This window comes from Sciurus carolinensis, chromosome 5 (assembly GCF_902686445.1).
Source record: "Sciurus carolinensis chromosome 5, mSciCar1.2, whole genome shotgun sequence".
Classification (NCBI taxonomy): domain Eukaryota; kingdom Metazoa; phylum Chordata; class Mammalia; order Rodentia; family Sciuridae; genus Sciurus; species Sciurus carolinensis.
Window position 1 is genome coordinate 45,311,447 of NC_062217.1, and position 25,958 is coordinate 45,337,404.

The 25,958-nt window shown below is 36.4% G+C and overlaps 1 protein-coding gene across 10 annotated transcripts in view; it reads left to right on the forward strand.

The window, feature by feature from the left end:
• Positions 1–25,958, forward strand: part of Enox1 (ecto-NOX disulfide-thiol exchanger 1) — a 531,696-nt gene that overhangs the window by 252,879 nt on the left and 252,859 nt on the right. For 6 of the 10 annotated variants that reach the window (XM_047554188.1, XM_047554186.1, XM_047554189.1 and 3 more), the window contains one exon: positions 13,825–13,967. The exons of 2 other annotated variants lie outside the window; for them this stretch is intronic. The gene's annotated coding sequence lies outside the window, so the exon portion shown is untranslated. The remainder of the gene's footprint in view (positions 1–13,824; positions 13,968–25,958) is intronic. 2 more of the 10 variants (XM_047554187.1, XM_047554194.1) reach the window with 1 other exon arrangement.

Consider the following 25,958-nt stretch of genomic DNA (forward strand, 5'->3'; position numbering starts at 1 on the left):
TTTCTTTGATTATTAATTTGGATGTTTATAACTATTAACACTTCTCTTAGTACTTCTTTTGTTGCAGCTAATAAATTTTGGTATGTTGTTTTTATTGTTCTGAAGATATTTTCTAATTTCATTTTCATTTCTTCTTTGACCCAGCAGTTGTTTGAGTGTGTTTTTAGTTTTCACATACATGGTAATTTTCCCATTTCCCTTTTATTCTTGATATTCTGATTGGATCCATTGTGGACAGAAAAGATAATTAGTATGATTTCAGTCTTCTTAAAATTGTAATCTATCCTGGAGAATGTTCCACATGCATTTGGGAGCAATGTGTATTCTGCTCTTGGGTGGAATACTGTATATTATATCTGTTATGTCCATTTGTTATATAGTGTTGTTCAAGCTGGCTGTATCCTCATTGATTTTCTGTGTGTATGATATATCCATTATCGGAAGTAGGATATTGAAGTTTCCTACTAATATTTTATTGCTGTCTGTTTTTTTCTCCAGATCTATTAATGTTTGTTTTATATATTTAGGGGTTCTGATGTGGAATTCTTACATATTTACAATTATTTTATCCTGTTGAATTGATCCTTTTTTCATTATATGATGATGTTAGTCTCTCGGGATAGTGACCTTTCATCATTGTCCCATACTAGGATAACCATGCCTGCTCTTTTTCAATTACAATTTGCATGGGACTTTTTTCCCATCCTTTTATTTTACATATGTGTGTCATTAAATTTAAAGTGTTTCTTTTGTAGACTGCATGTAGTTGGATCTAATTTGTGTATATTCAACCTCTTTATATCTTTTGATCAAATTTAATCAATTTGCACTTAAAGTAATTATACGTAAGGACTTATTACTATTTTGGTAGTTGTCTTCCATCTGTTTTATGGTTCTTTTGTTCCTCTCTTCACTTGCTGTCTTCTTTTGTGATTTGATGATTTTTTTATGGTGATATATATTGATCCGTCTATAGTTTGTTTTCTTTGTAATTACCATGAGTCGTGAATGAAACTTCTCATCACAAATGATCTTCAACAAAAGATAAACTGTTATTACCCAGGCTTACACTGTTACTGATATCTGAATTTACTTTTTATATTGTAAATTTAATAGTAAATTCTTATATTCTTAATACTTTTGCCTTTTCACTTTTGCCTTATGATTAATAATGATTTATATGCCACTATTACAATGCTTATTATTCTGTACATACCTAAAGGTATCAGTAAGATTTCCACTTAGATATGCTTTGTTATTGCAATTTAGTGTTCTTTCATTTTTAATTTGAAGAACTTCCTTTAGCATTTCTTCTAAGATAGAGGTGATAGTGACAAACTCCCTCAGTTTGTTCATCTTAGAACATCTTTAACTCTCATTCAATTTTAATGGCATTTTTCAGGTATAGTATTTCTGGATGGCAGGTTTTTTTCTTTTAGCACATTGAGTCTATCACCCCACCCTTTTCCAACCTGTGATATTTCTGATAAGAAGTCTGTTGATAGTCTTGTGTAGGCTCACTTACGAATGATGAGTTGCTTTTCTCTTTCTTCTTTCAAAATAACTTTTTTGTTTTTTGGCTTTTGACAATTTTAGTTCTTTTTGTGAATCTAATTTTTCATTTTCCTTGCCAGTTGGAGAAGTGTCCAACCATTATTTGTTTAAATAAGCTTTTAGCCTTTTTGTTTTGAATTTTCCATAATGCATATGGCTGTGCTTGATATTCTCCCATTAAATCTAGTCAACTTTCTTTACTCTTTTTCATTACTTTTTCTTTCTGCCATTCTGATAGTAAAATGACTAATCTTTGAGTTATCGATATTTCTGTTTTATCTACTCTGTTGAAGCAATTTGATTTGTCTTTTTAATCATTATAATTTAAGTTTCAGAATTTCCATTTGATTCTTTTTTTATGGCTTTTATCTCTTTGTCAAACTTGAAATTTTGTTCATTCAGTGTTTTCCTGATTTATTTTATTTATTTATTATTTTTTTTAATTTATTTTTTTACGTTTACATAGGGTAATGATGTTTCTTTTTTTTTTTTCCGTTCCCCCCCACCCCTCCCACCCTTTTCCCTTTATACAGTCCTTCTTTCCTTCATTCTTACCGCTCTCCTTAGCCTAACTCTAAACCTAACCCTAAACCTAATGCTAACCCCTCCCACCCCCATTATATGTCCTCATCCGCTTATCAGCGAGATCATTCGTCCTTTAGTTTTTTGAGATTGGCTTATCTCACTTAGCATGATATTCTCCAATTTCGACCATTTGCTTGCAAATGCCATAATTTTATCATTCTTCATTGCGGAGTAATATTCCATTGTATAAATATGCCACAGTTTCTTTATCCATTCATCAACTGAAGGGCATCTAGGTTGGTTCCACAATCTGGCTATGGTGAATTGAGCAGCAATGAACATTGATGTGGCTGTATCTCTGTAGTATGCTGATTTTAAGTCCTTTGGGTATAGACCAAGGAGTGGGATAGCTGGGTCAAATGGTGTTTCCATTCCAAGCTTTCTGAGGAATCTCCACACTGCTTTCCAGAGTGGCTGCACTAATTTGCAAACCCCACCAGCAATGTATGAGTGTTCCTTTTTCACCACATCCTCGCCAACACCTATTGTTGCTTGTGTTCTTGATAATCGCCATTCTAATTGGGGTGAGATGAAATCTTAGGGTAGTTTTGATTTGCATTTCTCTTATTACTAGGGATGTTGAACATTTTTTCATATATCTGTTGATTACTTGTATATCTTCTTCTGTGAAGTGTCTGTTCATTTCCTTAGCCCATTTGTTGATTGGATTATTTGTATTCTTCGTGTAGAGTTTTTTGAGTTCTTTATAGATTCTGGAAATTAGCGCTCTATCTGAGGTATGGTTGGCAAAAATATTCTCCCACTCTGTAGCTCTCTCTTCACATTTCTGATAGTTTCCTTTGCTGAGAGAAAGCTTTTTAGTTTGAATCTATCCCAGTTGTTGATTCTTGCTTTTATTTCTTGTGCTATGGGAGTCCTGTTAAGGAAGTCTGATCCTAAGCCAACAAGTTGAAGATTTGTACCTACTTTTTCTTCTATAAGATGCAGGGTCTCTGGTCTGATTCCAAGGTCCTTGATCCATTTTGAGTTGAGTTTTGTGTAGGGTGAGAGATAGGGGTTTAATTTCATTCTATTGCATATGGTTTTCCAGTTTTCCCAGCACCATTTGTTGAAGAGGCTATCTTTTCTCCATTGCATATTGTTGGAACCTTTGTCTAGTATGAGAAAATTGTATTTATTTGGGTTTGTGTCCATGTCCTCTATTGTGTACCATTGATCTACCTATCTATTTTGGTACCAATACCATGCCGTTTTTGTTACTATTGCTTTGTAGTAGAGTTGAAGATCTGGTATTGCAATACCCCCTGCTTCGCTCTTGCTACTGAGGATTGCTTTAGCTATTCTAGGTTTTTTATTCTTCCAGATGAATTTCATAATTGCTTGCTCTATTTCTGCAAGGTACATCATTGGGATTTTAATTGGAATTGCATTGAATCTGTATAGCACTTTAGGTAGTATAGCCATTTTGACAATATTAATTCTGCCTATCCAGGAACATGGGAGATCTTTCCATCTTCTAAGGTTTTCTTGAATTTCTTTCTTTAGTGTTCTGTAGTTCTCATTGTAGCGGTCTTTCACCTCTTTTGTGAGATTGATTCCCAAGTATTTTATTTTTTTCGATGCTATTGTGAATGGGGTAGTTTTCCTAATTTCTCTTTCTGAAGATTCATCACTTATGTATAAAAATGCATTGGATTTATGAGCATTGATCTTGTAACCTGCTACTTTACTGAATTCACTTATGAGTTCTAAAAGTTTTCTGGTGGAATTTCCAGGTTCCTCTAAATATATAATCATGTCATCAGCGAACAGGGATAGTTTGAGTTCTTCTTTTCCTATTCGTATCCCTTTAATTTCTTTGGTTTGTCTGATTGCTCTGGCTAGAGTCTCAAGGACGATGTTGAATAGAAGTGGTGAAAGAGGGCATCCCTGCCTTGTTCCAGTTTTTAGGGGGAACGCTTTCAGTTTTTCACCATTTAGAATGATATTAGCCATGGGCTTAGCGTAGATTGCCTTTATAATGTTTAGGAATGTTCCCACTACCCCAATTTTTTCTAGTGTTTTGAGCATGAAGGGATGCTGTATTTTATCGAATGCTTTTTCTGCATCTATTGAAATAATCATGTGATTCTTAACTTTAAGTCTGTTGATATGGTGAATGACATTTATTGATTTCCGAATGTTGAACCAACCTTGCATCCCTGGGATAAAACCCACTTGATCGTGGTGCACTATCTTTTTAATATATATTTGTATGCGATTTGCTAATATTTTGTTGTGAATTTTTGCATCGATGTTCATTAAGGATATTGGTCTGCTGATTTATTTTAATTGTTTATGCTCCCTTGTGGTTCACAGAATTTTTTTAAAGATGATCATTTTGAATTCTCCCTTCAGTGTTTCATAGATCTCCATTTCTTTAGGCCTGGTTCCTGGGATTTTATTCTATCCTTTGTGTGGTGTCATGTTTTCCTGATAATTTGTGGTCCTTGTAGCTTTTCTTGATGTCTGTGCATTTGAAGAAGCAGTTTCTGTGTCCACTCTTTATAGTCTGACTTTAGCAGGGAAAGTCCTGCATCATTTGGCCCATCCAGTGAGTCTGAGCATACTGGTTCTGAGCAGGCTAGTTGGTGTGACCTGTGGGTAGGCCAACTGATGAGGTCTATGGGTGGGCCCACTATTGGGGTCTGTGAGTTGATAGGTATTCCTGTGAGATCTGTGTGTGGAAATATCCTTTATTTCTCTAATAGCACCCTGTATCTTCTTGGAAATAATTGTTATGGATATTACTAGTGGTGACTACTAAATTGTTCTTGCTTATCCCTTATCGTGGTACATTTATCAAAACTAAGAAATTAATATTAATATAATAAATTTTAGTCTGGTTTTATTCTGCTTTATCTGATTTTCAGCTCTTTTCTTTTTCTGTTCCAGGATCCAATGCAGGGATCATATTTCTTTAACCTTCACTAACTTGTGACAGTTCAATAGTTTTTTTCTTTGACTTTCATTGTCTTGACAGTTTTTAAGAGTACTGGTCAGATATTTTATAGTATATTCCTCAATTTTTTCCCCTGATGCACTGTCAGAGTTAGACAAGGTTTATTAGTTCTTAGGAAGAATACCACAGAGGTTAAGTACATTTCTCATCATATCAAATGCACATATTATTCACATTATGTCAATTGGTAATGTAAAATTCGATCACTTGATTACGGTAGTGTTGTATAGGTTTCTCCTCAATTATATTTGTTTCAGGCAAGTCATTAAATCTAGCACATAGTCATGGGGAGAAAAAATAAGTTCCATATATTAGATGGAAGACTATTTTTAAAAAACAGACATGTTAAATCAACATATTTATTAACATTTATAAACTAATAAATATTTTAAGGGGGCTACTTTATGGCTGTTTAACTATCTTGATCTTCATTAAAGTTTGGTCATTCATTTTAGTATTATTTTTGTATTCATTATTGGATCATGCCTATAGCAAATATTTCTGTATTTTCTCATCATCTCTTTACTTCATTCCTTCCACATTTCCTTAAAAATTAGTATTTTAGAAAGAAGTCACATGTCTCTTCTATCCATTTTCCTATTTATTCAATAATTTATTTACATCATGTTAGACTTGTGAATTTTTTTCCCCCTGGATTATATGATGTTTGTTATAATTTGGATCCCGAATGTCCCCCCAAAGGTTTGTGTGTTGAAGGCTTTGTCCCTAATACATCAAGGTGGAGATTTTGGGAGTGATTGGGTCATGAAGACTCTGATTTAATCAATGAATTAATCCATTCATGGGTTTATGGATGGACTATCAAGTGGTGGTAGAAACTGTAGGTTGGGGGACTAATGCTGTGACTCTTTTTACTAGAAAATCAATAATTAAGAAAATATGATATAAGTAAGTATAGACAGATAAATCAGTGGAACAAAATGGATTGTCAGGAAAATAGACACTCTTATATAGTCGATTGATTTTTCAACACAGGCACCAAAGCAATTTCATGGGATAAAAGAAGTGCTTGTTTAAAACTGTAGGAAATTGCTGGAACAATTCCTGAACTGTTTTGAAACAAAATAAATGTTAGAACATACCTCACATCATACACCCAAATTAATTCATGTGAATAATAGACATTTACATAAAAGTAAGAGCTATAAACCTTCTAGAAAAAAATTAGTACAGTGTTTTAGAACGATGGAAACTATTTCTTGGGATAGGAGAACTATTAGCATTATAAGAAAAAATCAGTAAATTAGACTTCCCAAAAATTAAAAACCCTTATTAAAAGATATGGTTATATATAATTTGCTATATATATGTATATGTATATACAACAGAGTACTTGAATCTAGAATATACAAAGAATGTTTGTAGCTCATTTTAAAAGTACAAAGAAAATCCTTCCCAAAATGTGCAAATTACTTAAACAGAACTTTCACAGAAGATACAAGGATGTTCAGTACACATTTGAAGTTGGAATAATGACGTCACTAGTCATGAGGGAAATGCAGACTAAGTACCAGTTCACACCCACTAGAATAGTTAAAGGTAAAAAGGCTGGGGACACGAAGTAGTGATTAGGATGTGGCAATACAGAAACTCATACAGTGCTGATGAGTCTGTCACATAATACAGCCCTTTGTGGAAAACTAGGGTTCCTTAAAAACTCAAACACATTTTTAAAATCAAATATATACTGAGCATCTACCATAGGCCAGCCACAGTACTCGAGCTGTGGACTTGTTTGCAAGCCCGATGAAAATGGCCCTACCTTAACACACCTGGAAGGCTACTTGTTAGAAATTATGAAAGTACTTACAATTCAGTGAGAAAAGTGTGACGGGAGTGTATCATCCTAATTTTACCTTTGTGCAGTCAGTGTGTTAGTCATTCGTGACTATTGTGATGGTTGACTTTGGGTGTCAACTTGGCTGGATTAAGGGATACCTAGCTAACTGATAAAGCTTTAGTTATTTTCAGTGTTGCAGTAATCACTGAACCCATCCCTTATCCGATGAAAGGGAGACTTATGTGATTTGGAACTTGATTAGAATGATCAGGCTGCCCCAGTCTCGCTCACAAGTTGTTGGAGGAATTAAGTTCCTCCAGGGCTAGTGGACTGAGGCCCTCAATTCCTGATTGACTCTTGTTTAGAAACTTCCCTCCATTTTTTTATTTTTCCAAAGGAGCCTCTCCCTAAGGGTGGTTCACAATATGGTGGTGAATGTCAACAAGTGAGAGAGCAAGAGAGATGTCACTTCTCATTACTTTTGTCATATTCTAATTCTATAGAAGTCACTAGATCCAGCCCACGCTCAAAGTGGGTGAAGGGAAGAAGAGATATACGCAGGCATGTGAATGTAGTATAGTGTCAATAAATGAGTCATATGTGACTTAGGCTTCCTGGAGGGCACTGCCTTAGGTTTCCAAGTGAACAGGAAAAGGGAAATCTTTCCAAACACAAAGAATAACATGCCATAGGCCTGGTGTGGAAACAGGGTAAGGCTGCTGGAAGGAACTAAAATTCCTTATGGCTGAGGCTGCAGAGAGCTTCAAAATTCTGTTAGTTTGTAGGTGATTCTAGGAAGCATTGGGATTCAATAAAGGAAGAAATGAAGAGCAGGAGTAAATATCATACTGAAGGATCTGAAGTGGGAAGTGGGAAACTACAAAGCAAAGACAAAGTAGAGATCAGGCTTCTTACTCACCCATCTATATTTAATTTTGGCTTACCATGAAACATTTAGACAAAAAAGGCAAGAGAGAAGATAATCAAAGCTTGCTTATGAGTCACAAGCCCTGTGTCTAACTTTGGAACCTCAAGTAATAATTCTAGCATGGTCTGTAAAGTAAGAGAGTAAGAAAAATCATTTGACTTTCAAATTTTGCTGCTGGTATCTGTAATGGTCAGGCAAGATAATGCATTGCACATGCAGATACCTGTAGGGGCCAAGCAGAATCTCACTGAGAGAGTAGCTCGGAGTGGTGAGGTGCTGGCAGCTGGGTAGCTCAGGCCCTCAGTCCATTCACACACCAACCTCTCAGCTCTAACCAGACACTAACATGAGGAAATTAGGTCCCAGTGTTCTCAGATCTTTTTTTTATAATTTTATTTACTTTTTACTTTTTTGGTACCAGGAATTTAACCCAGAGGCACACAACCACTGAGACATGTTCCTAACCCTTGTTATTTTTTATTTTGAGTCAGGGTCTTGCTAAGTTGCTGAGGCTGGCTTTGAACTTGCAGTCCTTCTGTCTCAGCCTCCCCAGCAACTGGGATTACAGACATGTACACTGCTCCAGGCTCATATTTTAAATGTTACCAGTTAATTCAGTTGTTCTTATAACTCTGTATAGTTAAAACAGAACATGCCTAATGGCTGTGTTTGTTCCAGACTCATTGAGAATCCCTGGAATTCCCTTACAGTTAAAGTATTTGTACTCTACAATGAGAAACTAGAGAAGACATAAAATATTGTTGTGCTTTTGGAAGGTTCAGTTAAGAAGGCGAGTCTTCTAGTGTGTCTGCCAGGTGGGGTGGATGCACTTGGAGAAGACTCAGCATTTCTTAACAAGCAATATTCATCTGAACCACCTGTGGAATGTTTTTCTAAAGCATATGACACCTCTCCTCTAAAGATTCTGTTCAGTAGATCAGGATGACCATGATGCACCCCTATTTGAGATTCATTGCAATATAATGAGCAGTTGATTTCTGTTTGATCCAAGAGTTTAAGTTAACAATAGTCATTTTGGGGATTGGAGAGGTTTGTGGCAACAGATATTCTTGGCAAGGAACTTAGATCTGATCCTTGGGAAATCAGGGAGCCCTTGAAGTTTCTTGAGTACAGGGTGTACAAAAAGTTACACTTAAGAATTACTTGTTAGCTTTCTTTTCAAATATTTATCATTGTTGTAGATTATTCTGAGGGATGACAAATCTTGGACTTTTTTCAGGATAAACTACAAGAAGGAAAGCCTACTAGAAGTTTGTGCTAGTACATGAAATGTGGTGTCTTGAGTGAGAATGAATGGAAAGAAGAGTTGATGGCATTTCATAATTCAGTCAGAGGGATGAAGATGGTGAGAAAAGGGGATGGTGACATTGGCTCTTCAGGTTCACTATCTGTCAGTCCATTTGTGATATTATAACCAAGTTATGTAGAATAACCACTAGATAACAAAATCAGAATAGGAATTTATTTTCTAGTTCTGGAATCTGGGAAGTCCAAGATCAAGGCCCTGATGGGTTCCGTTGTCTGATGAGGACTGCTCTTTGCTTCCTGGTAGGAATGCTGGGCCCTCACGTGGTAGAATGCCAAAGGACTAGACATCTGAATGCTGGGGTAAGCCTCTTTCAAGGCCTTAATCCCACTCAAGAGGGGGGAGCTCTCATGACCTTATCACCTACCTCTTCTAGGTTCCACCTCTTAGTGCATGTCTTGGTAGCACCTTCAAACCACAACTTTCTGCTTCTGACCTCCAATAAAATTCATGTTCTTCCATGCAAAACACAACCATTCCTGTCTCAATAGTCACAAATTCTCAGTTTGACCCAGCACCTACCCAAAAGTCTATAGTCCCCAGAGTCTCATCTAAATCAGATATGGGTAAGACTGAAGGCATTATTTGAACTGAGGCCCTCTGGGCTTGCAATGGGCATGGCGGCCTTGAAAATGTCTGAAATGCCTTTGAGGTCATTTTCCCATGTCTTGATGAATAGCACCAGACTTCCTTCTGTTCATATTAGTCTCTTATTGCAAGGCCACTTGGTCACACCCTTGGTTTGCTCTCTTAAACATGATTTTTTCTTCACATGACAGGCTGAGAATTTTTCAAATTTTACGTTCTGCTTCTCTTCTAATTACAGAATCCAGCTTTAAATTGTTTCTATCTTCTCACATTTAAGAGAAGCCATTAGCCCCCTGAATGTTTTGCTGCTTAGAGATTTCTTCCACCAAATATCCTAGCTCATTGCTCTAGAGTTCTGCCTTCCATGGAGTCCTAGGACAGACCTAATTCATTCAAATCCTTTGCAGCTTTACAACAATGGTGGCCCTTCCTGCAGTTTCCAATCCCTTGTTCCTCATTATCATCTGAGACCTCATTAGAAGGGTCTTTACTGTCCACATTTCTACCAGAATTCTTGCCACCGTCATGGATAACTGCTAAATATACTGAGGCTTTCCCTACTGCTCTTCTCTTCTCTTGAGCCCTCACCAGAATCACCCTGAATGTTCCATTCACAGCAATATAGGCCTTTCCTAGGATTCCCTTCAAACCTCTCCCAGCCTCTATCATCTGGTTCCAAAGCTGCTTCCACATCATAAGGTATTCATTATAACAACACCTCATTTTCTGTCTTCTTCAATATGATGCTACTGTAACAGAATACCATAGAGTGGATAATTTATGAAGAATAGAGATTTATTTTCTCACAGTTCTGGAGGCTGGGAAGTCCAAGGTCAAGGCATCAACAGGCCTGGTTTTCTGGTGAGTGTTCCCTCTGCTTACATGATGGTTTCTTCAGAGGGAAAGAATGCTGCATCCTCACAGGGCAGAAGAAGAGGCCACCCGGTTGTAGGTGAAGCCTCTTTTATAAGGGCCTTAACCCTCTTAACAAGGGGGAGCCCGCATGGTCCGTTACCTCCTAAAGGCCCATCTCTTAATACTATTGTATTGGCAAAGGACACGTCTGAACCATACACTCATAGAGAAGGTGACCAGGGCTAGAAGCCAGAGGGTGGGGGAGAATTCAGGCCACTCTGTGCTCCTTGCTCTTCTATTCAGTTTAATTATTGTAAGAGCCTGGCAAGGACCAAATGGTGGCTCAGTATGTCCTTGGAAAAGGGATATATTCAGAGGGATTATACTTTAAATCTATAAGTAAGGGGATTCTTGCCAAGCTTCTTTTGAATTAAAGTCCAAAATATGGAAGGAGTAGGAATGGCCATTAATACGATAAGACAACATTTCTGAATGAGTGATAGAAAATCAAATAGAGTCTGTTTCCACTGCTTCTGGAGAATCACAGCCACAATCATTGTGCCACCCTGTGCTTTAACAATACAGCACATCTTTCATTATACTTTCCGGAGAGAAAGGGCGTGTGGTTTCTCTCCACGGGAACAGACATGTTTTCTTGAACAATACCTGGTAAAGGTCACATTGGGGATTTAAGTCACAAGCCCTGTGATTTAAATTTGATGCTAAGTTTAAAAATGGTATGTCTAGAGCTTGCCAAGTTCCACTAAAAGCCGTGGTGTCGTTTTGGATTACCATTGAATAGAACAGGATCCTATGGGATATTGTACCTTTGTTAGTAGCAATACATAGATTTTTCTCCTTTGTATCACTCCTTGGCTGTGTTGTTAGGGTAAATATCTACTTTTACGCCAAATACTAGAAAATATTGTCGAAGTTCATGGACCTACTCTTTTTACAAAAAGATGGCTAATTTTCTGACTTTTCAGTTCTCATCAGGGGGCTTCTGAAGAACCTTATCATGTGTAAAAGACTTATCATGTTTGTTTAGTAATAGTTTATCTTACATGCTACTTTCCTCACTGAAGCATTCCCAATTCCCTACATCCCCAGCAGAGAGCCCCTCCAGCTCCTCTGAAGCTCAGAGCAGCCCCTCCCCTGAGCTGACATCATCATGATGTTATGCAGCAGCACTTAAGTGTGTTTGCTAGCATTCCTGAGTTCCTACTATGTGCCCCTCAGTGCACCAAACACTTCATATGGGCTGCCTTACTTAATCCTCAAAATACATCATGCAGATGAGGAAGCTGAGGTAAGAGGGTTCAAGTACCATGGCCAAGGCTATAAGTGACGAAGCAGGAGAACCCCAGCCAGCCTGGCTCCAGACCTATTCTTGCTCCTATTAGCACAACCTTCGTATTGTTTTGACATCCTAGCTATATCCTTCTACAAGGTAATGCTTGGGGGTTGGGGTAGACAAAGGCAGTCTTGTTCATTTCAGTGTTTCTAGAATTTTCCATCTTATTGATTGACTCATAAATATTCAATGAATGGTAGTTGAGCGAATGCTTGAAAATTGAAGTGGGACTTTCTGGCAAACAGGCATGCTGGTTTATGAATACAACCTGAAAGTTTTGTTTTGGAGAGGTATGAGGAAAAAAAGAATGTTAGTGTATGAGGTTTGAAGAGGAGTTTGTTTATTTTGCGTTCCTGTCATTTAGGTTGAATTCTTTATTCCAAACTGCCCTCCTCCTTTCTTTGCCCAGCTTTTCTTCCTTCTTTCATGCAAAGATGATCCAGTTTTTTCACTTCTCTTTTTCCTCTTTTGTCCCACATTAGGATCCTTGGCTTTAGTTTTGCAGAACTTGAAAATACTAAAAATCATTTCCTTATTTCTTTATTCATAACTTAGGCTCAAGTTGACAAAAATAGAATTGAGAAACATTAATGTGTGACCTTCCTGACCCCATCATTTTCTAACCTTTCTGAGGCTTCACAAGTGCAATGTAGAAGCGAGCTAAAAGTTCTAAAACTCAGACAAAAGTCCATGGCTTTAAAAGTTGACACTTGGAGGGAAATTTTGAATTGTTTAGTTGGTGGGCACTGACCCTGAAATGCTTGTGAGAGTGGGTATGGGGACAGTTGGCAGAGGGTAAGCTGTGGGGCTGAGCTGGCGCTGGATCTATCAGAAACATGTAGATAATTGACTAAAAATCAGAATAGAAATCCAGAGAGAGCCTGCCAAGCCTTGTTCAGTCACCCTTAGCTATTGAGATGAATGTAGCCACAGGGAGAAACAGCCAAAATACTCAGGACATTTCAGCGGAGGATGTGGGCTTGGTTCTTAATTGCATCAGAAAAACCAAGTAACAGGACAGCGAAGGAGCTGTGAGTCATTAGGAGGGACCAGAGGAAGATGAGCAGTTTGTGCTGTGTCCCTGGTATAGCAGCACACAGAATCATCACCCTCACACCAGGACCTCTGTTTCCAAGGAGCACCATCTCTGTAAGAAAAGGTGCATCACTTAAAGCTGGGTGTATTTCTGTGGGCCTGACCAAAGAGAACAAAATTTAGTATATAACTAAATCAGATTAGGAAGGACAATTTCATAATTAACTTAGTAATATTTGAATTAATTTAGCCTATTGTAGTGGTGGTATCTGTCTTCTCATCAATTCCGTTTGTGAAAGATTTTCCTAAATCACCTAGGCTACAGAGTTAAATGCGGGAAAGAGCCAGGTTTTGGGGCTTTAGTGGACCTTCTACTATTAAGTTTGAGCTCAGCTTTCTGTGTGTAGGTTTTCTCATCTCTAGAATGGAGTCAGTTGCAGGGCTGTTGCTCAGGTCAAAGAGCCCCTGTGTCTAAAACCCCAGGCACAGAGCCTCACGCTTGGCATGCACTCAGGAATCAGCCTTGCTGCCTCTGTGATCAAACCTTGTCCACAGTTCTCCAACCCTACCCTGCTCACTAAGGGAAGATGCAGAAGTGTACTTAGTTACAAAATACTGCTGGCCTTTAGCTGTCTCGAAATACAGGGCTGAAAAGGTGATGTCCTACCTTGCCATTTGTGAGAAAAAAGATTTGGGATACACAATTAATAAACATTAATAACATCATGCTGATAATTCCTGCAGGTGCTAATATAGTCCTTCCTGACCACCAGGGATAGGACTAGCAGTAATGGTACTTTGAACCTTCCCTAATGGTGCATTTCTTTGCTTCCAGAAGTTTCTGGCATGTCAGAGCCATACTGTCTTCCATGGAACTTCTTTTGTGAATAGCTTCCATTGAAAAGACTTTTATGAATACATTGCCTCAGTCAAATCCCAAAGAACACATTTGTCTTCTGATCTGCTGGCAGTTTTAAGGTTTGTGTTATTTTTTCCATTTTTCTTACTGAAGATATTGTTAATTTTAAGGAATGTTTTTAAAATGTGTAATAATCATGTTCCATTTCAATAAGAACTCTACAAATAGAAATGCACAAATTGTAATTCTTTTATTTCATTGAGAGATGGCTATAAATGAAAAGAAATAGGCTCTGCTAGTTTTCATACTTATTGTATACTCTGGGATTCTACAAGGATATTCGACATGAAATATATTCCACATTGACTGAAAACAAATTTTTATTTTTAGGTTCATAAATTCTAACTGAATAGCCAGTAAGGTTTATATCAAGCACCTTTATCCGATTTTAAGTACTTTGAAATAATTAATATCTTGTGGAGAATTTATATTTTGAAACCTCAAAAACCAAAACTGCATTTGTCAATATCAATATTTATTATTATTATTATTATTATTATTATTATTATTATTTTCAAATTACAAAATCTCAGTGTTTTAATCCTACCAGGAAATATTCATCTTGGTTTCATGAATGATAGAACAGGGTTAGTTTGGGATTTGTGTTTGTATGTGTCTATATGTGTGTGTGTTTTAAAAGTTTGAAAAATTAACAGTATTGTTGCTCACTCAAGGAAAAGCTTGCTAGTAAAACAAGCATTTCATTTGGAAGTACATATTTGCCATTGAGATAAAACACTTCTGTTTTGAAGACACTTTCTGACAAAGACCTAACCAAGGCTAAATTCAGTTCATGCATCTTTCCATAGTCAGAGAAAGAAACAGGGCATAGGGTGAGGCCCAGTGCTTTGAGTGGATGGAAACTAAATGAAGAGCAAGCGAGAAGGATCATTGTACTTTCTAGTACTATGACACGTCACTTTCCCACAGGCATTTATTTCATTTGGTGAGACTTTTATTCTGTCCAAAGTGACAGATGTTTTCTTCCTTAATAGACCTTTACTGTTTTATTTTTTTTTATTTCTTTTATTTCTACTGAGAAATAAAAGTTGATTTTACTGCAGCACTGAGCTACATTCCAGTTTTCCCAGTGCACTGTTGGGCCTCACAATTAACTCACACTGAAGAGTGAGGCGGCCAGTGTTTATTGACAGATCTGGAGGATGGGAAATTGTGCCCCCATCTTCCACCCTCCAGTCTGTCAGTTTGGTAGGATGTACAGTCTGTTGAAACCTAATAACTGTATCCATGGAAACAGAAGCATTGGAAAGGACTTGAGAAGTTACCCAAATGCTCTCGCCTAGTCTATAGGCAAGAATCTGCTTGAACTATATGAAACATAGAAGAGTCTATTTGTTTTTAAATTTTCATACCCAGGGACTTAGTTCTCTTTTTTTTTTTTTTAATTGTGCTAAACTCACTCAAAATATGAAACCTACTCTTTAACAAAAATTTAAGAGCATTATTAATTATATGCACATTGTAATCAAGCAAATCCTTGTTACTTATTATGTTGCTTGACTGAAACTTTATACCTGTTGAATAGCAGTTCCCCATATCTCCTAACTCCGGTCCTGGGCAACTGCTATTCTACTTTCTTCTTGTATAAGTTTCACTACTTTAGATACTCATATGGTGGAATCATGCAGTTTGTCCTTTTGTGACTAATTGTATCACTTAGCATAATGACCTCAATTCATCCACATTGTCACATATGGCAAGATTTTCTTTGTTTCTAAGTCTGAATAACATTCCTTTCTAGGTATATGCCACCTTCTCTTTATTCATCTGTTGGTGGACATTTAGATTGTGCACAGAGGTGAACTTGACCTTTGTGAATATGCCTTAATGAATATCGTGTGCAAGTATTTCTACAAAGTCCTTTTTAAAATTTTTTTGAAAATATACCCAGTAGTAGGATTGCTGGATCATCTGTCAATTCTATTTTAAGTTTTTGGAAGACTCTCCATACTGTTTTCCGCAGCAGCTGTACCATTTTGTATTCACACCAACAGTGTGCAAGAGTTTCAGTTTCTCTGTATCCTCCCAGCACTTGTCCTTTCTTGTTACTTTGATAATAGTCATCCTGACAGGCTCATTTTAGTTTGATTTGCATTTCTCTAATGATTAATGATGCTGAACATTATTTTATGTATCTCTTGAACATTTGGATGTTTTCTTGGGGGAAATGTCTATTCAAGTTCATTGTCCAACTTTTAATTACATTATTTGCTTTTTTGCTATTAAATTGTAGGAGTGCCTTTTATTTTTTAAGATACCAACCCTGTATCACATACATGGTTAGCAAACATTTGCTCCCATTTTGTAAGTTGTCTTTTCTCTCTGTTGATTGCTTCCTTTGCTGCACAAAAGCTTTTTAGCTTTTTGTTTTGTTTGTACCAGGGAATGAACCCAAGGGCACTTAACCACTGAGCCACATCTCAAGCCCTTTTATTATTTCATTCAGAGACAGGTCTTGCTAAGTTGATAGGGCAGGCTTTGAACTAGCGATTCTCCTGCCTCAGCCTACTGAGCCACTGGGATAACTGGTGTGCACCACTGTGCCCAGCTAAAAATTTTCTAGTTTGATGTAAACTGACTTCTCTGTTTTGCTTTTGTCGTCACATCTAAGAAATCATAGCCATAAACAATGCTACAGAGCGTTTTTCATGTTTTCCACTAGTAGTTTTATTGTCTCAGGTCTTATGTGTAATTCTTTGATTAATTTTGAATTGGTTTCACATATGATGAAAGATAATGACTCATTTCATTCCTTTGCCTATGGATATCCACTTTTCCTGGCACAATGTGTTGAAGAGATTGTGTGCTTACCTTATTGTGTGGCCATGGTACCCTTGCCAAAACCATTTGATTGAATATGCATGAGTTGATTTCTACACTCCCTGTTCTATTCTGCTGATCTACATGTCTGCCTCTATGTTACTAGCATACGATTTTGATTACTGTAGCTTTGTAGTATGTTTTAAAGTCAGGAGGTATGAGGCCTCCGGTGTAGTTATGTTTTACTCAGGATATTTTGACTATTCAGGGTTCTTTGTAGTTCTGTATGAATTTTAATGTTGTTTTTATTTTTCTATTTCTGTGAAAAATGCCATTGGGGTTTGATAAAGGTTGCATTGAATTTATGGATCACTTTGATTAATGTGGACATTTTAGCCATTTTTGCAAAATTAAGTCTCAATCCATGAACATGAGAGGTCTTTTATTTTATTTACATCTTCTTTAGTTTTTTTGTAAGCAATGTTTTACAGTCTCCAATAAATAAGAATTTTGTCTTTTTGGTTAAGTTTATTCCTAAATATTTTATTTTTTACATTATGGTAGATGGAATTATTTTCTTAATAACCTTTTTAGACTATTCATTGTTAGTATATAGAAATACAACTATTTTTCATGACATTTTTATCTGTAACTTTGCTGAATTTATTCTAACAGTTATCTTTATTATTATTACATGGAATCTCTAGATTTATCTACATATAAGATTAAATCATTAGGAAAAAGAAGTGATTTTGCTTCTTCCTTTCTGATTTTGATGTTTTTTAATTCCTTTTCTTGCTTAATTTTTCTGACTAGGACTTCTAATACTATGTTGACTAGAAGTTGCAAGAGTGGCAGCCTTGCCTTGTTTTTGATCTTAAAGGGAAATGTTTAGATTTTCACCATTACGTATGATACCTGCTCAGATCTTGTAATATATTACTTTTATTATGTTAAGATAATTTCATCCTGTATATAATTTGCTGACTTTTGTTTTTTAATCATGAAAGAGTGTTAAAATTTTGTCAAGTACTTCTCTGTATCTGTTGAAATGATCTTACGATTTTAATCCTTTTTTTTTTTAGTTTATATGGTGTATTACACTGAATGGTTTTTATATGTTGAACTATCCTTGCATCCCAGGGATAAGTCCCATTTGCTCATGGGTGTATGATCCTGTTATTGTGCTATTGAATTTGGTCAGCTAGCATCCTTGAGGATATTTGTTGCTGTATTCATCAGGACTACTGTCCTGACTTTTCTTTACCAGTAGTGTTTATGTCTGGCTTAGACATCCAGTTATGCTAGCCTCATATTAGTTTGGAAGTGTTAAATCTTCAATTTTTTGAAAAGTTAATTTTTCTCTAAATGTTTGGTAGAATTTTCTAGTAAAACTATCTGATCTAAAACTTTTCTTGATTGGGAGATTTTTTATTGCAAATTCAATCTCTTTCGTACTTATAGGTCTGTTCAGACTTTCTACATTCAATCTTGGTAGGTTGTATATTTCTATTTCATTTATGTTATCCATTTTTTAAGTATCTAACTGTTAATTGTGGTCTCTTTTAATGATTTTTATGTCTGTGTTGTCAGTTGTAATGTCTTCTTTCATTTCTGATTTTCTTATTTGAATCTCAAGAAAACCAGTGTATTTCCTGACTTATTTTTTTCTTCATAATTTTTTGGTGGTATTGGTAATTGAATGCAGGGTCACTTTACCACTGAGCTACATCCTTAATCCTTTTTATTTTTTATTTTGAGACAGAATCTCACTAAGTTGCACAGTTTAGTCTCAAACTCAGGAAGCTCCTCCTGCAGTCACCCAAGTAGCCACAGGCGTGTGCCACCACACCTGGCTATTTCCTGATCCGTTTTTATGTTAATTTATTTCTTCTTCTGTAGATAAAAATTTTTATTAGAGTTCCTCCATACCATCAGTGTTTCAATTTTCAAATTGTCCGTTTTCCTCTTTGATAGATGCAAGTCCATTTAAAAACAAACAAACAAACATTCCTCTCAAATTGTATAATTCAGAATTTTACTTATCGTTATAGTTTCTTTTCTAATACTCTTAAGTTCCCCACATTTTGCTTAACTTTAAGAGTTCAGATGGGTTGGAAGGAATATTAAAAATTATCTATTGATGTTTTTCAATTGAGGCAGTATGGGCATTTCAAGTGGGACAATTCTGTGTAATACAGGCTGCATCATGCATTTTGGAATTTTTAATAATCCTGGTTCTCAGAAGCTAAAAGCCAACAGCAACTCCATACCCCAGTCATTGTGATAACCAGATTCAAACCTACTTTGCAATGTACCTGCAGAGGAGGTCTGCAAATGCCCAACTACAAAGCCCTCACTTAGAGTTGACGGTAAGGAAGTGGGTAGAGTTGAGTGCAGGGTGGAGCGAGGCATAGACATCCCTCTCTGACTCTGGATAAAATTCTTTTTCCACTTGTCATACCTCAACTCTGAGATTACATCACTTTTTCCACTGTTGAGAAACACTCTGTCATGCATGTATGGATGCTTTTTTTAGAGGACCAGGAATTCTGATTTGATGTTTAAGGGTGATCATTTTTGATACAAGAATGTGGGTAAGGGGGTGATGATATGAGAACTTAATTTAGGTAAAGGACTGAAAGAGGACAGCTCTGGGGTGGAGGGAAACCACTTGGCCTGGACCTCAGGAGAAATGCTGGGACTGATAGCAGGTCAGTTATTGAGAGCAAGAGGAGGGGGTAGAAAATATGAAATCTAGGGAAGACCAAGAAAAGGAGAAGTAATGACGCACTGTTTTTCACTCACTTTCTACTACGTGCCCTAGTTTTGGACAACAGTCTACTCCAGGGCATAACCCTTCTCAGAAATTCAAAGATGATGTTGTGAGGAGGCTGAGGGGCCCTAGGTTTCAGCTCAGTCTCCCTCTCCCTCCCTTCAGGCCCAACATCTGCTGCCTCAGCCACCTGCTGTCCCCACTCACCTCTCTGCCTCCTCCCTCTGTTATTTGTTACCAGCCCCCTTTCATTCTTCATGCTTGCACAGTGTGGACAAATGACCACTTTGGTCCCTCCTGAGTCTTCCAAGAGATCAAGTAAAGTTATCAATTAAAAGGAGAGAATTAAGAAACAATTGATCCTTGGGAATTTTCTCCTTCCAAAACTTCGTTAAAGTTCTAATCACATCTCACTCTTACCGTAATATGGGTACAGCCTCTCCAGGGAAAAACAGATTCTCTTTCACTGCTATTTTCTTTGGGTTTAATGTAAGAAATCATTGAGTTCCCTAGTCCAGAGGTTACTAAATAAGAATTCATGACTTAAGGACACAGTTCTGAATAAGGGCACCTCATTTTTATGGTGGGATTACACTCAGTTTCTGCCTTAACTTCCAGGGATGAAAATGAGATCTGGACAGAAGGGGCATGTCCTTTACTTTCTAGTAAAATGAAGAGTCCCCCCTGATGAGATTTATCAAGTATAAAAGTCTACATTTGTGGAATGAGAAAAAAATACAAAGAACTTCTATTATCTTATGTTATTTAATTATTTAAAACTCTGTGACTAAGTTCCTGAGTCAGGTTGTTAAAACAGTGGTTTTCCTGCCCTGTCTTCTGTTACGCCTAGAATACCAAGTTATATTTGACTTCTCAGTTTCTCATTTCCTGAGATGCACTACTAGCTCTATAAACATGGACAAATAAATATTAGCTTTATGAGAACACATTCCTTTACTTGTTGAAAAATAGCATATTATAAAAAATACAAGGATGTAATATTGAAAATTATAGATCAATATGCCCTCTTATCGTGGGTGTATATCTAATCCTCATGCAGGAAGTCTGCTTTTTCAGAAAAAAAAATGCATGCTGTGTAATACCACTTGTGTCTGTGATATATTTCCATCCCTCATGCTTAACAATATATCTCAAGTGACTCTTGCCACACTGTGAAATGTTGCGGGCTTATTTTCCACCATGACTTTAAAAAAAATGCTCTTTGGCTTCTCACTCTTAATTCTCAGAATTAAACACTATCCAAAGTTAATAAAATGTTTGTAGGTCCCTTTCCTGCTGGAGCCCCTAGTACTACATGAATGAACTCCTTGGGAATTATATTAGAAAATGTTATTACCAATTTTGAAAGAAAAGGACATCTTTGTGAGGGACTTTAAAGTCAGTTGTCAGTCTTGCATAGCTAATCAATGCTTAATAGTGTGCAAATTGTTATTCCAAAATTCAGACTCTGTACATTTGTAGAAGCAATGAAACTGTGTCATCCATTAACTGTGGCCCTTAAACCTCATAGTCACACCCCGTAAGGAAGAAAAGGAGTAACTCACATGAATAGTGTATGAGGTGAAACACTCTTCTAAAGTGAGAGAATGCAATACAATTATGTTCGCATAATTCACTTCATCTAGAAATGACCATCCATTTGCCAAAAGTGCTACTGACTTCTCATATCAAGGACAGCTTTTCTTCTACACTAACTCTCCATTGTTCCTCTTTCTGAAGATAGAAAATAATCAACCTTGTACATTCCTGGCTCAGAAATAAGAAAATTAGACTTATAGGAATAGTTGCTTCTAATTGTCTGAATTACTACAGCTTTTTCTTTTACATACAATTTTTTAAAATATTCATTTTAAATATGAAGAAGTTTAAGCTTACATAAAAGAATAAAGCCTATGTGTCCACCCCCATATCTTAAAATGTTGGCACTACCGTATTTGCTTCAGATCTCTGTTTTGTACATTTAAAAAAAAAATCAGCATGCTTCCTAATCTTCTCTCCACTAAGGTAATATCGCCATAAAAAGATTGTATATTATTCCTGTTTTAGTCAGGTTTTTTTTGATTGTTGTTGTTTTTGCTACTGTGACCAAAATATTTCACAAGAACAATCAGAGGAAGAAAAGTTTATCTTAGGGCCCATGATTTCAGAGATCTCAGCCCATAGATGGCTGACTCTGTTGCTCTGGTTCTGAAATGAGGCAGAATATCATGGCAGAAGGGTGTGGTAGAGGAAAGCAGCTCAGGACTTATAACTAGGAAGCAGAGAGAGAGCATGACTTCTTTTACCAAGGACAAAATATAAACCTCAAAGGCATGTTCTCAGTGACCCACCTCCTCCAGCCACACCCTGCCCGCATATAGTTACCATCCAGCTAATCCCTATCAGGTAATTCACATACTGATTAGGTTAAAATTCTCATAATCCAATCATTTCACTCTGAACTTGCTTTTTCTTACACATGAGCTTTTGTGGGACACCTCATCTTAAATCATACAATTCTATTGTCTATATATGCATACACACACACACACACACACATATATATGCATACATATATACATATATAAACTTTTTTCCTCTGCATATATGTGTGTATATGCATATATAATTGATGAATTGAGATGTCTGTGTCTATGCATATTCATACATGCACTATTTTAATTAGCTAAATCATCTCTGTGACCAAAAGACCTGGCAAGAACAGCTTAGAGGAGAAAAAGTTTATTTTGACTCATGGTTTCAGAGGTTCAGTTCATGGTCAGCCAGCTCCATAGCCCTGGGTCCCGTGTGAGGCAGAACATAATGATAGAAGGGCATAGTGGAGGAAAACAGCTCAAAATATGACCATGAGGAAGCACAAAGAGAGAGAGAGCTCTGCCTAGCAGGGACAAAATACAAACCCCAAAGGCACATACCTCGTAACCTATCTCGCCAGTTACACCCTACCTGCCTACAGTTAATTTCCAGTAATCCATATGAGTGGATTAATTCACTTATTAGGTCACAACTCTCATAATCATTTCACCTATGAAGATTTTTGCATTATCTAACACAAGCTTTTAGGGTACCCCTCCTTTCTAAGCCATAAGATATTATTTTTTAAGTTACATGAATTGCATATCGAATCAATTCATAATCTTTGTGATTTTTTAACAACACTTATTTTTAGAATTATCTCTGTTAATATATGAATGTCCATTTCTTTCAAAACAGTTAATAGTTAAACAGTTCTTCACAAATGAAGTCCTCTATGGCCATCTTCTCAAAACAGAATATTTACCTCTTTTGCTTTTTCTGGGTAATCACCTGTCTGCGCCCATCTCATTTTTACAAGTTAGATATATGATTTTACTACACAACAGTGCTGTATTCTACCTTCCAGAGAGTAGGCACATCAGAAATACCCTTCTTTACATTCTGCCACAAAACCTTTTATTTCCTTCTGCTCCACAAAGTTTCTGCTTTGTTTCATTGTTACTGTTAGATGTGTCTATCCTTTTCTATTGATTTTTTTTTATGAGTAGTTTCTAATGTGCTTTACCAGTTCCATCTCAATCAAGTATAATTGTGTCTGAAGAGTGAACAGTGACAAAGAAAACAGAGCAAAGACAAACGAGAGAGAGAGAGAGAGAGAGAGTAGAAGAAGAAAAAGGGGTTATTTCCAGTCTTGTGCTTCTGACGTTCAGCTGGTGGACCTGAGGGATACTTTTTGAAGTGTATTTGTACATTCTTCTACACCTCTTGTCTTAGAGGTCAGCTGTTTTTAGAGGCATTTTCTCTTCCCTTAGATCAAGAGAAAATTTCCTTTCATCTCTTTGTTTCATAATGACATTAGAGAAATGTACATCATTTTTAAAAAGTTTGGTACCTTGTTAAAGATTTCAGATATATCTACTGTAAAATTTTTTTAGTGTCTCATGCTGTCACAGAAGGGGAGCTATCAAAAATTCTCAAATGAATATATAGTTGTATATTTTGGTAGATTATACATTTGTTTTATAGAGCATTTTGCCTAGCATGTGATAAATCTTCAAATGATCAAATGAAGAAGCAAAATAATATTAATAGATGTTAGAGTAATAAATATTTGTAACTGCTCCATGGTCATTTGACTTAGAGGTATTTTAGAATTCTTATTAATCTTGTTTTATGTGGTGGAACACAGAACTTCCACACTTAGATCACCTGTGCTTGAAAACTGAGATCTAAAAACAAATGGGAGGTAAGAGTTAACTGAGAACATTAATTTCCAAGAGATTAAAATTAAAGCATATTTACAGTTCCCAACTTACTTAAGAGTTTTTAAAAGTATTCTCTGCATTACAGTTTTAAGAGTTGTATTTCTTAGATTTTAGACTACTTTCAAAATTTGTGATTTTGACTCTAAGAAATTAAAACTTTTTTGCCAATTATAGTTTTTGTATATATTTGTAGGCAGAGCCAATTGCCACCACTAAACCATACACACACACACACACACACACACAGACACACACACACACATACCTCACATACCTTACAAAATTCAAGAGTACAAGCAATTATTTCTAGAACTGACATAGCCTTTCCTGAGTCCACTTACCGCTTTTTTGCAATTATTTTATTCTCTTCAAATACTGGAAATGATCAGACTATAAATGATCTTACCACTGTCCAAATGTTATTTTTTACATAAAAAGGTTAATTAATAAGTAGTGAGAACTTCCTTAGCAATGCTCTGGATTTTTTAAAGACAACTTTGTAGGGCCTTCCTCCTTAATCTTTATTTTTGTTATATTTGATGGAATTCTACTAAGCTAAGATTTGTGCCAAGTTTAGTTTGCAGTAGACTTTTGTAACTGAGTATAAGTCCTCAGAAAATAGGGTTTCTGTCAGAAATTCTGACATGCATTCCCTGTTGCTGCTGTGCTGGCTGTCACCACGCTGCTTAGGCGCGGTGTGGCTGAGTGGAATCAGCGGGGGAATGCTTCTTGGTCTTTGCTCCCCATATGTTTTTAAGTAGAATTTGTTCTAGGGTAGTACTGTATTCCCAATATGAGATCATTAGTGCTATTTTCTTAACAGTAAATTTATGATACTTACCAGTATCTTTCATAATGATAGATCTGCTGATGGCCTTGGGTTCTTTTTTGATATGTTTACAAATACATGATAAATGTAGTAGCATTCCAATAAATTCAAAGTTCTGTTTCTGGTAAATTTTACTTTAGAAAACCAAATGATTGTGCCGTCCATCTCTGCCTCCCAGTGGTTACACTGAACTCTAATCAGACCACCACCAGACCCTGCCTTCCTCTCCTTTCCTAGGGAAGCCCATTCTCTCCCCTTGGCTCTGGAGTATAGCTGCTGGGTTTTGATACCAGCCAAGATCAAGCTACAGAGAAATAAGAGGAGAGATGTCTAGTAATAGGCCTGCTGTTATTTTTCTACATATTTTTCCCTTTTTAATTTCAGGAACCACATAAATTTTTAAAGTAATAATTAGATCACTTAAATAGCTTAGAAAGTCATGATGTTGGATTATAAATTTTTCAAATAAAATTTGAGAAAATAACCCATTAAAATTTGAAATGGAATGGAGAATAGAAAAAAGTGTGGGTCTTAATTCAAAGACCAAGAGCTTTGTTTAGAAAATACTGAAGCATGAATTTGGATTTTTTATATAGAAAGAGCTATGCCAAATTTAAAGATAATGCATTTGCCTCAAAAGTGTTGAGAAGGCGAAATTAGATGATCAGGTCTAGACAGAAAACAAAACTGGTAAGTATTAGAGACTTAGGAAAATCTTCAATTTCAAGTGTGCTCTTAATACTTGAGACATCGACATAAATAATTAAGGACAAAGAGTCTCAAGGATGCTTGTGTTAGAGACAGAATTGCTATGGGGAAGCCTCCCTAATTTGGATGAATGAGGGCAAGCACACTTGTTGGAATTAGGTGATGTTTCATTTCAAGGGCAGATGTACTATCTCAAGTAAATACAGTAATGGAGGCTCATGTCTGACGGAAACCACCATGATAACAACAAATACCTTCCCTGTCCTGCCTCATGAATCCCTAATTGCCCCCTAAGAGTTTTTACTCTAAGGTGATCCACACTAGGAGGAAATACAAAAGTTTGGCCTTTTTACAAACCTAAGCAACTTGTATTCATTTAGAAATCAGTGAAGTCACCTAAAGGCAAACTTAATTTGAACATAGGTATCCTAATATACTACCTTGACAAATTCATTACTATTTAAATTGAAAAGATGTTTTAAGAATACAGGTATATTGGCATTGTAACACAGGAAGATGACTTCTAAGTGACTATTTTCATTTACATACAACATTTTATTTCTTCTTACCAGCAAGGTTTCACTCAAGGGGAAAAATAATAAGACATTAATGTGCAGGGCATCTGGCTCACCTGCTTGTATCTCCACTCAGAGGTGACAGAGTGCAGACACACCAGCACCCCTAGCCTGGGGGA